This window comes from Athene noctua, chromosome 2 (assembly GCF_965140245.1).
Source record: "Athene noctua chromosome 2, bAthNoc1.hap1.1, whole genome shotgun sequence".
Taxonomy (NCBI): Eukaryota; Metazoa; Chordata; class Aves; order Strigiformes; family Strigidae; genus Athene; species Athene noctua.
The window spans coordinates 163,850,025-163,859,434 of record NC_134038.1 but is presented as its reverse complement, the minus strand read 5'-3'; the positions used below and the strand labels follow the sequence as shown (position 1 = coordinate 163,859,434).

At 45.4% G+C, this 9,410-nt stretch overlaps 1 long non-coding RNA gene across 1 annotated transcript; it reads right to left on the bottom strand.

Moving 5' to 3' along the window:
* Positions 1-963: 963 nt before the first annotated feature.
* LOC141958212 (uncharacterized) lies at positions 964-6,111 on the bottom strand. The gene is made up of 3 exons (XR_012633247.1): positions 6,038-6,111; positions 4,180-4,275; positions 964-1,254 (listed from the first exon to the last, which is right to left on the bottom strand). It is a non-coding gene; the product is annotated as an uncharacterized LOC141958212 (long non-coding RNA).
* Between the last annotated feature and the right edge of the window lie 3,299 nt (positions 6,112-9,410).

Genomic DNA, 9,410 nt, shown 5'->3' with positions numbered 1-9,410 from the left:
CCTAAGAAATTCACAACAACTGAAAAAAAAAAAACCAAACCATAAGCCTTTCTGATAGAGAAAATTAAGAGTTTCTAGACAGACTACACTAAGAAAAACCAACAAAAAGATCCACCAAACATAACCAACAACTCGAAGAATTTTCAAACAGTGGCAACACTGTTTAGATAAACTTTTTAAAAAATTTGTCTCCTAATACTACCTGGAAAAGAATGAAAGAATTAATAGGAGACAACAATTACTGAATTAATGGAAGATAACTGTTTCTTCAGGCATATGTTGAATACTGTAATTGCTGTACACATATTTTAGATTCCAAGGATTTTGACACTGACAGCCAAAGGGCTGCACAGGTATTTTTGTACTTGAGGGCAGTAAACACTTGAACAACTGTAAAAGCCAGTGCAAATGTCCAGATTTAAATACAATACACACACAGACTCCCAAAACCCAAAATCCAACACCACCACGTTGAAACCTTTACTTTTCCCAACAATTTCAAAAATTAGTAGCAAAACTACTTACAGCATTGGTTTTCATTAGAATAGCAAGAGAAATAGTCCTTGAATTAATGGCTTTCAGGGAATACCTGGAAATTATGGGGAATAGAACCTCCCTATCTGAAACAAAACGTCTGCCTATCACGTCTGCACAAAAGAGGCACTGTGCACTTCAACAACAAGTTCCAGAAGAAAAGTCAGTTTGCTGTCATGCGAGTACGAGCCCTGCTCACCTCTGTGCTGAACTCCACCCCTTGCTACAGGCTTTCAGCAGAAACCTTCATAGGCCTACTTGGTGTAAGGAACCACTAATTAGCCTCTATTGCTGACAACACGGAATTATTTACAAACAAGAGAAGAAAGGGATTTCCCTGTTTTATTAACAGAAAAGCATTTGACCTATCTGAACCAAATATAACTAGACTTGCAATCACAACTTCCAGGTTAGCTCTAAGTCCATCGATTTGCTCCAGACAGGGAAACAAAAAGATGAGCCACTACTGCAGTATGTGTTGGCCTCATCTTTTTCCCCTCTCCACCCACCTAAGTCACTCACAACACTGCCTACCTCTGAGCATTTTCCCCAGCAACTGCACCGTCGCTGCAGCATCTGCTCTTTGCTGAGGCTGTCCGCGTTTCCCACAGGCTCTTCTGTTTCGCTGTCGGTGTCAGAACGCGGATCAAGGTTGGGACCAGCTGTGTCCAAGTCCAGCTGACTCAGTGAGTCTTTCGAAGCAGCGCCTAACAGGGACTCCTTGGAAGAAGAACAGAACAGGGACTCCTTAGAAGAAGAGCGGAACAGGGACTCTTTTACCGGGCTTCGAAACAAAGACTCCGTGGAGGGAACTCGGAGCTGCAGCCTCTGGGCCAAAGACTGAGTGGCACTCAGCTGCAAAAATTCAAAGCAAATAATGACTTTTGCACTGCTTTTAGGCAGACAAACATACTGAAGACCGGGAAACAGACACCTGACCTGGGCAAAGGAACGACTGTTGCCTAACACATGCGTGACACCAAACAGCTACCACGCCCTTAGAAGAATCGTCTCGTGCTGAAAAATCAAGCATGCAACTACCACATGTGGGCAGTTTCAGATAGCAACTAAATCCAATAAGCTACACCTCTGATTTAAACTTCTAAAATAATGTATTTCTGTGTAACCCCTTTAAAAAGTGAAGAACGTGTAATTAAAATAGTTGCATTTACTGTTGTCCCAAGTTTTTTTAGAATATTGTGACACACTTCTTGATGTAGTAAACAGAAGACTGTACTTATCTCAAAGACACAAAAATATTTTCCTATGATTAAGAGAAGAAATTTATTGTAAAAGCCTGTGTACAAGTTCGTTCTAGCATGCCGTCTTAAGCAGTCCTTTTCTTATTTTAAATGGCTTTATGATTTTTACATAAAATGCAATTATTGCTTTATGCGGCTGAAGTACTCACGCTGTTCTAAAACAAAAGGTTCTGTGCTACGGCACCATACGCTGCCAGTGCTACACAAGGGATCTGAAAGCATTACTGCACAATGTTGCCCTCACGACCACGTGTTGGGACGCACGGACTAGGAGTCGCTGCTAATTCCACTCCAGCAAGCTAAACTATTTCTGAGACACATTAAAGAATGACGCCCACCTTTACCACTAGTGACAAATTCTCTGAAGCCTGTCAGCTCTTTTCCTTCAGCTAGGAATTCGCTTTCAGGCCACGCCATATGCCCTGTGCTGGCGGCCTCCACGCGCAGTGAGACGCACCTCAACACAAGCAGCCTGCAGCACGCCATCACATACCGCTAACCTGTCCCTGCAAAAAAGCTCCACGCAGCAGTGCCAACCCTGAACACCAGCTAATGGGATTGCACACAAACACAACACCCTGGTATCCTGACAGGCTGCCTACTGGGCATCCCTCCTCCCGAATGAAGGTACAGATTGGGCACTTACACCAACATAATACAAAGACAACACAGCGGTGAAGAAGGAAACAATTCCCCCTTGTCCTCCCCATACCTGTGGGGAGGCTTGTCCAGGTGGGTATTTCAGCTGTACACTTATCATAACCATCCATGTACCTGCTACACGATTACACCCACAGCTTCTGCTCTGTGGATACGCAGAGAAACAGACAGAAACGTAAATGTAGAAGAGGAATGATTCAGTGTAAAAGGGCCTTAGAAATGCTTGACAGGGAGCAAACTTAAGACGTACAAAAATAACAGAGAAGAGAAGAGAAAGACATCGAGACAGTTAAGGAAGGCAGTGAATTGAGCAGTCACCCAGGTTCAGACAGAGCAAAGAGAGCAAAAACCAGCCGTACAAGAAGTCTGTTTGGATTTTGAAACTGCACTTCGCCTGGCCTGAACAAAACCTGTATTCTGCTCCAGAGCACTGTCTTGTTGCAACTGATTTATTCCTGGTGGATAAACTGCTCTTACTGGGTTTGAAACTAAAGCACTCCTACCTTTTATTCTCGTCTCCATTCCCTGTTCTTTTTCGCTTCCTAACTGGAGAGCTAATAATAAGCTTATCTATCTTCTGCTTTATCATTTCCAAAGCATCTACTCTGCTACTACCGGACTGACAGAGGAAGACCAATACTTTACCAAGAACTACAGACTAACGACAAACCCTGCTTTCAAAAATCACATATTCTGATACCATAAAAATAATTAAAAGAAACCACAAAGGGTTTGTAAATCTAATTGACAAGAATACTTTAATAAAATTTAATTTTAAAACACCAGATTAAGTAGATTTATGGAAAGTAAAGTGTAGCATTCATAATGGAATTTAAAACAAATTTCAGGTGTCACTGATCATCTCCTCAAGAAAACGTGGTGTTAAGAATTCAAGGGCATTGTTCCACTGCAAGAGAACACATCTTTTTTGTAGCAAATCCCAACACCTCAATTTTCTGGTTGGGAACTCAGCGCTTCCTCTGACAAAGCTTACAGAATCACAGAAGTTCCCTGCTTTACCCCACCGGCCTATATTTTCACAATCTCTAAATCAGGGCTTTTTTTGCTTGTTTTTCTTTTTCAAATCAAGCCACTGAGAAAAAGCCACACTACTCAATATTAAAAAAGAGGAGTGCAGATTAACTCCTCAGCTTCCTCTATTGTGCAAGTCATGGTTACCCATCATCTTGACAGTGATTTTAATGATATTTTACGATTGATCATTTAGACTCAGTTTGGTTTGGGGCTTGTTTTTTGTTTTTCGGGTTTTTTTTTCACATTTGATAATGATTATTGGTATGGTTAGAAACATTCACCATGGCTCAGTTCAAGCCTTCAGGCTCATCCACCTCAAGTTACCTGGGCAGTTAACTGGATTCCCCCAACTTTTCAACTAAAAGAGGCATAAAACCCAAAGTTAGTCTCTCTGAATGTTACTTTGGTCCCACTGCCTTGCTGAGTTCAGTTCAGAGGTAAGATTTTCAAGACCTGAAGACAGACTTAAAAGGTTTCCTATTCTGGGGGTCAACCACTACAGCTTAAAGGTCTGTTTTACTCATCTTAAACACTTCATTATTTAACCGAACAATTAGACTATTCATACCTATAAATGCACAGAAAACAGTGAGACTGAGGCAGCAAAAAAAAAAGCTAATCAAGGAAAAAAAGTTAGTTTTTTTTTTTTTTTAAGTTAAAGAACATAGAAAAACTGTTCTCAACTGACCTCTTCCTCTGGTGTTAAAGTGTCTTCACGATTCCCATCTGGGAACAAATAGGTCTTCCTTCTGTTCCGAACTGGTAAACGGGATTCGGAAGGGACCTACACAGAGATCACATATATCCAGAAAAATATTAACAGCAGAACTAATTATTCCGTATCATAATTTACTTCAACAGTTACTAACTGTAACATCTCAGTAAAGTCCAGGCGAGATGTTCCTTTTAAAGAAAACAACCAGCTCCACGTACTGTCTGTGGAAAGTTCTACTTTACTACAAAGTCTCCAGAGCAGACTACATCATGAAGCAGCCACAAGAGCACGTCACAAAATCAGGTAGTTTGATTGTTTCTGACCATGGTCCTTTTACACCAGATTTGAAACACAAGCCTCATAATACTTTAGGAACATAGTACAGTTGCTTCAGGATAAAAGTACTGCAAACTGACAGGGATTGAAGCATTTCCATATGCAATACCATCTGATTCCTTGAAGAAATTAAAAAAAAAACCCAACCCTGACCAAAGAGGAAACACCCCCAATTACAAAATTGAATCTAAACAAAGGGCAGAAGAAGGTGACACATTTTATGTCACTAGGAACTTGTTCCTGTCAGCACTGAACATCTATTCAAACAAATTTCACCTCATGCTGAGTGAGGCTGCAACAAGCCAGACCGAGCCAACTCAAACATAGTTTGCCAGCCTCATATTTCAAAATTCAATCTCTTATGTACAAAGTAACTAATTACCAAGATCTCTCATTACGTATACTGTACAATATAAGCAGAATGAACAAAGTGTTGCCAAAAAAAAAAAAAAAAATTACCCTAAATCCCTTAACGCTTAGTTGCAGAACCATCACTGAGGTGGCATACCTAAAATCTGCCTTGCAAAATGCCCGTCTCACAAGACAGACTTGGATGTTCTGAAACATGATTGACAATCAGACCACTGAAAGGATTACCAAGAGAGACAGGTGTTTGGAGCTTACACTCACTTTATAGCCTAAATCTGTGGGTACGTTTTGTAAAATTTGGATACTAATGATGTAACTCCAGCATCATAGACCCCCTAAGATTATTCCAAAATCAATCATAGTTTGACCAAGTGGACCCAATATTCGCACTTGAAAGTCAAACCCCTCAACTAGTACCGAATAACCATTCCCCATGGAAGCTCTACGTCCTGCTGAAAAATTTCACACCAAACAATTCATACCGACAGCCTACTCTCTCTTACTCCTGCTCCCTAACCTAGCACCAGTGATTTAGAAGAGAGAGCTTCTGGTGCTCACCGTACAGGAGATGAAATATTTCCAGCAGTTCATCACTGCTTTGCTAGTGTTCAGGGAGAGTATGAATCTCTCTCTTCACTCTGGCCTTAGCAGTGCTCCACTACTGCATTGACTTCTTGTCAACTGGCAGCTGAGCAGCACTCTGCCCCTGAGCAGCACTGAGCTCTGCAGCACAGCCACCGAAGAGCTGTGATGTCACACAAGAGTTCCACTGGAAGGGATCCATAGCAACCACCTAGGCCAATGCCTGACCACTTCGGGGGTTTCCAAAGCTAAAGCTTCGCATTAAGGGCATTGTCCAAAGGCCTCCCAAACACTGACAGCCCTGGGACATCAACCACCTCTGCAGGAAGCCTGCTCCAGGGTTTGACCACCCTCCCGGAAAAGAAATGTTTCCTCATGTCAAGTCTGAGCCACCAACCACCCCACCCCCCCACCCGGCAACACCTTTGTAGTGCTCTGATTGGAACCCTCAAAGCTTTAATATGAATAAAATGGGTAATCGGAGCATCTGTCCAGCCTGATTTGATTGCCCTTTTCACTTTTGTATTGACATGCTGTGACTTACAACCACCACCAGATGACAGTGTTCTAGAAGATTACAACGGCCTCTGCAGAGTCGGTCGGGATCAGGAATGCAAACCTGGACCAACAGTGGCGGGAGAGGTTAAAAACACTCAGGTCAGGGAACTGACAAAAGCCAGTTTCTACATCAGCCCTATAATCCTTCCGTGTACAAACTACGGGCTGCTCTAAGTAACTTGTTGGATATCAAACATTACATTTCTTTACCATGTGGCCGACTTCACGGTTCCCTAGCAAAGAGTCTCTTTGCTGGTTGTGTATTTGGATCTTCCCCTGTGGTGCCCAGGTATTGGTCTGATCTCAGCGAAGGGAAAACTGAGCAAAAACGTTCATTACCAGCCCTTGCAATAAAGATAGGGAGTGACTTGAGGGGAAAGTCAGATTGGTGTGTTCAAAATACACAGGGCTGTGAAAAGAGCAAGGGCGCTGTCGGAGAAAGCTGAAGGCCTACAGGCTGCGGTTGTTTGAACTGACAAGACGAGAGGAATTAACTCACTTCGGAGTGAAGAAAAGCTGACGGGCATTGTGCTCTGCACCTTGGGGGAAAGGAACCTCTCTGCTCTAGTGGGAAAGTTGTCCAGAGATCACGTATCGTCCCTCTCTTTCCAAAGGTGCAAAGGGCAAACTCAGGCACTGAAGGCTACTAAGAAACCCTGCAGTAAACTGGCTCACTAGCTAGGACTGCAGGAGGAGGAAAACTACGTGGATTTATTCCACTGCAAGACCAAGAGGCATCTTCTTGTGAATGGGAATACAAGACACGGAGAGATTTAAAAGCGCGTGACAGGATTTGACCCTGCAAGAGTCTCTTATTTTCCCAAACCCAAAATCTTCATTTTATCACTGGCTTGCTAAGTGGCATTTCCTTTCTGCTTTGTCTAGAGTGTCAAAACCTTCCTCCTAACTTCCATTTCGCTGTAATTGTACTTTAAAAGCTCTGGATGCCACAGAAAGGGAGTCGATGCTATAGAACAGCAGATCCTTTATAGCAACGGTGACGCTAGTCACGAGTTTGATTTTAAATGAGCTGGCAGGAGACTCTCACTCAAGTACTTTCATTCTTATTTCTGTAATCACGATATTAAAAACAAAACACACACCCCACCACCCCACCCCCCAAACCAAAACTAAAACCCCCCAAACAAATTCATATGGGCAGGGACCTTGTATCCAAAAAGAGAAAATAACTTGTCCCTGAAGACAGAGCTTCTTCAAGGCAGAGGAGTGTGCTGCTTCCAGGAAGACCTGGGTTCTCTTCCCAGCTCTCCCAGTGCCCTGGTCACCCACCCTGGGCTATTTTGCACCTCAGTGCTGCTACTGGCATTTTAACCCAGAACTTTGATGCTGCCCAATTTCCTACAAACACGGGGTTAGTTTTCCTCTGTGCTTGCCCAACCGCTGACAGGAAGGCCAAAGGAAGGACTGCTTCTTTAGCTGCTTTTCGAGAACACCGAGACACGCACTCACGGAACGCAAGGATCTCCCTCCCTGAGGCGGCGCCGCACTGGGAGGAGCGCGGGCGGTGCCCGCCGGCGGCTGAGCCGCCGCTCCGCTGTCAGGAGGGAGGAGGAGACGCGGAGCGGCCGGAGCCGTAACCGTGGGATCCGCCGCCTCCAACCTCGGCACCAGCGCGGGGGAGCAGCCGGGCTGTCCTGCGCCCCGCCAAGGGGAAGGTGCACCCCACCCGTCCTCTCCCGCGGCGCCCTCCGGGGCGCGGAGGGAGCGTCTGCGGGCAGGGGCGAGCCCCCCCCGCGCCCGGCGGGCGGTCGGCTCCCGCCGCCGGTTTTTTTCCGCCGTTTGCTTCCGTAGACGGCGGCTGGACGCGGAGTTGCTGAAAGCCCCGGCGTTCCGTCTCGAGGGGTACGGCAAATCCGCGCGAAGGCTTGGTGTGCCAGTGCCAGCGACAGGGCTTTGTAAGCATTTGGGCGACGCCGGGCCCGCTGCGGGTGTGACAGTTTCATACACGAGGTTCACACGCTCGTTAGCGCCAGGTCGTTAATGACCTTGCTCGAGCCCTGGGCTTGGGGAAGCTTCTGGCTGCAAAAGGCTCGGCAGCGGCTTCTTGAAACTCTGTGAAAACCTGTCTGCTGCCAAGAAAGTCGCCTTGTTTTCACGTGGCCCGCCCCGAAACCTTTTGAGCCGTGTCTGTAAACACGGAGGGCTCTGCACGTTGTTTACAAGCAGAGTGCCGGAGAGGGGACAAGGCAGCGTGTGCCACCGTGGCTGTTACTATCTCTGAAAGCGGGGGGGATGGATGTTCTTGGCCGCTTTAGGTTAAAACCGATAGCTTTAGGCCCTCGGGTGAGGTTTGCGTGCCTGTGTTCGGCCCGGCCCGTGCAGATGCCGCGCGCGGTCGGCAGGGGCTGGCACTCCCTGGCCAGCAACGGCGCCATTTTGAAACCTGCTGCGTTGACGGCGATGCTGTGTGCAGGCTGGAAACGCACGATGCTGTTTGCAAGAAACGCTGAGCCGTGTGGTCCGCCGTACGGCACCACGCCAAGGGGGCTGCATGCCGTCATCACAAACGTCCAGAAGAGCTTTCACTGACATACGCTCCTGCCAGCTTTTCAGTAATCTGAGGAGAAATGCAGGCAGGAAACTGACCAAAAACCCCACCAAGATAATACATCCACAGGAAACAAACGGCTGCTTTCACTCATTTTTTGCTACATGCTTTTTTAAAAAAATAATTGTCTTACAAATTTAGAAGCCAAAAGCCAAATACAGTTTCATAATTTTGTTGAAATAAGAATGAGCAAAACCGCGCAGGGTACGCCGGGGAGCCTGCGCTCTGCCACCGACGCACACCCTGTAAACAAACCCACCCCCTTTATAGTCTTTTCCTAATACATATTCATAAGATGGGTGTGTTTAGTCTGCGCAAGCGTAGTGGAGTTTTCTCGAATCTTCTCAGATTCCCTGGTGGTGTTGAGGGGGGGTTCTCTGGTGTTTTCCCACTCCTCTTCCCGCCAAAACGAGGGTCCTTCTGGTACTTTTCCATCAAAACAAGGGTCTGCCTGATACAAGGCTCTCTCTGGTAGTTTTTGCGCTAGGCGCGGTAACAACGTAGTCAAGACACCAACATAGCCATTAGATACAATGAGATTACAAAGCCTCGAACCGATTTAAAGATAAAACCACAATAGCTTTTAACATATATACATCATAAAATATTTACAACACATACATTTGTATTAAAGGTCAATATATTTCATCAACACGAATCATCATCACATTTATTACAGAATCAATCACAGAATCAGCTAGGTTGGAAGGGACCTTGAAGATCATCTAGTCCAACTGTTAACCTAGCACTGACCGTTCCCAACTCCCCCAGATCCCTCAGCGCTGGGTCA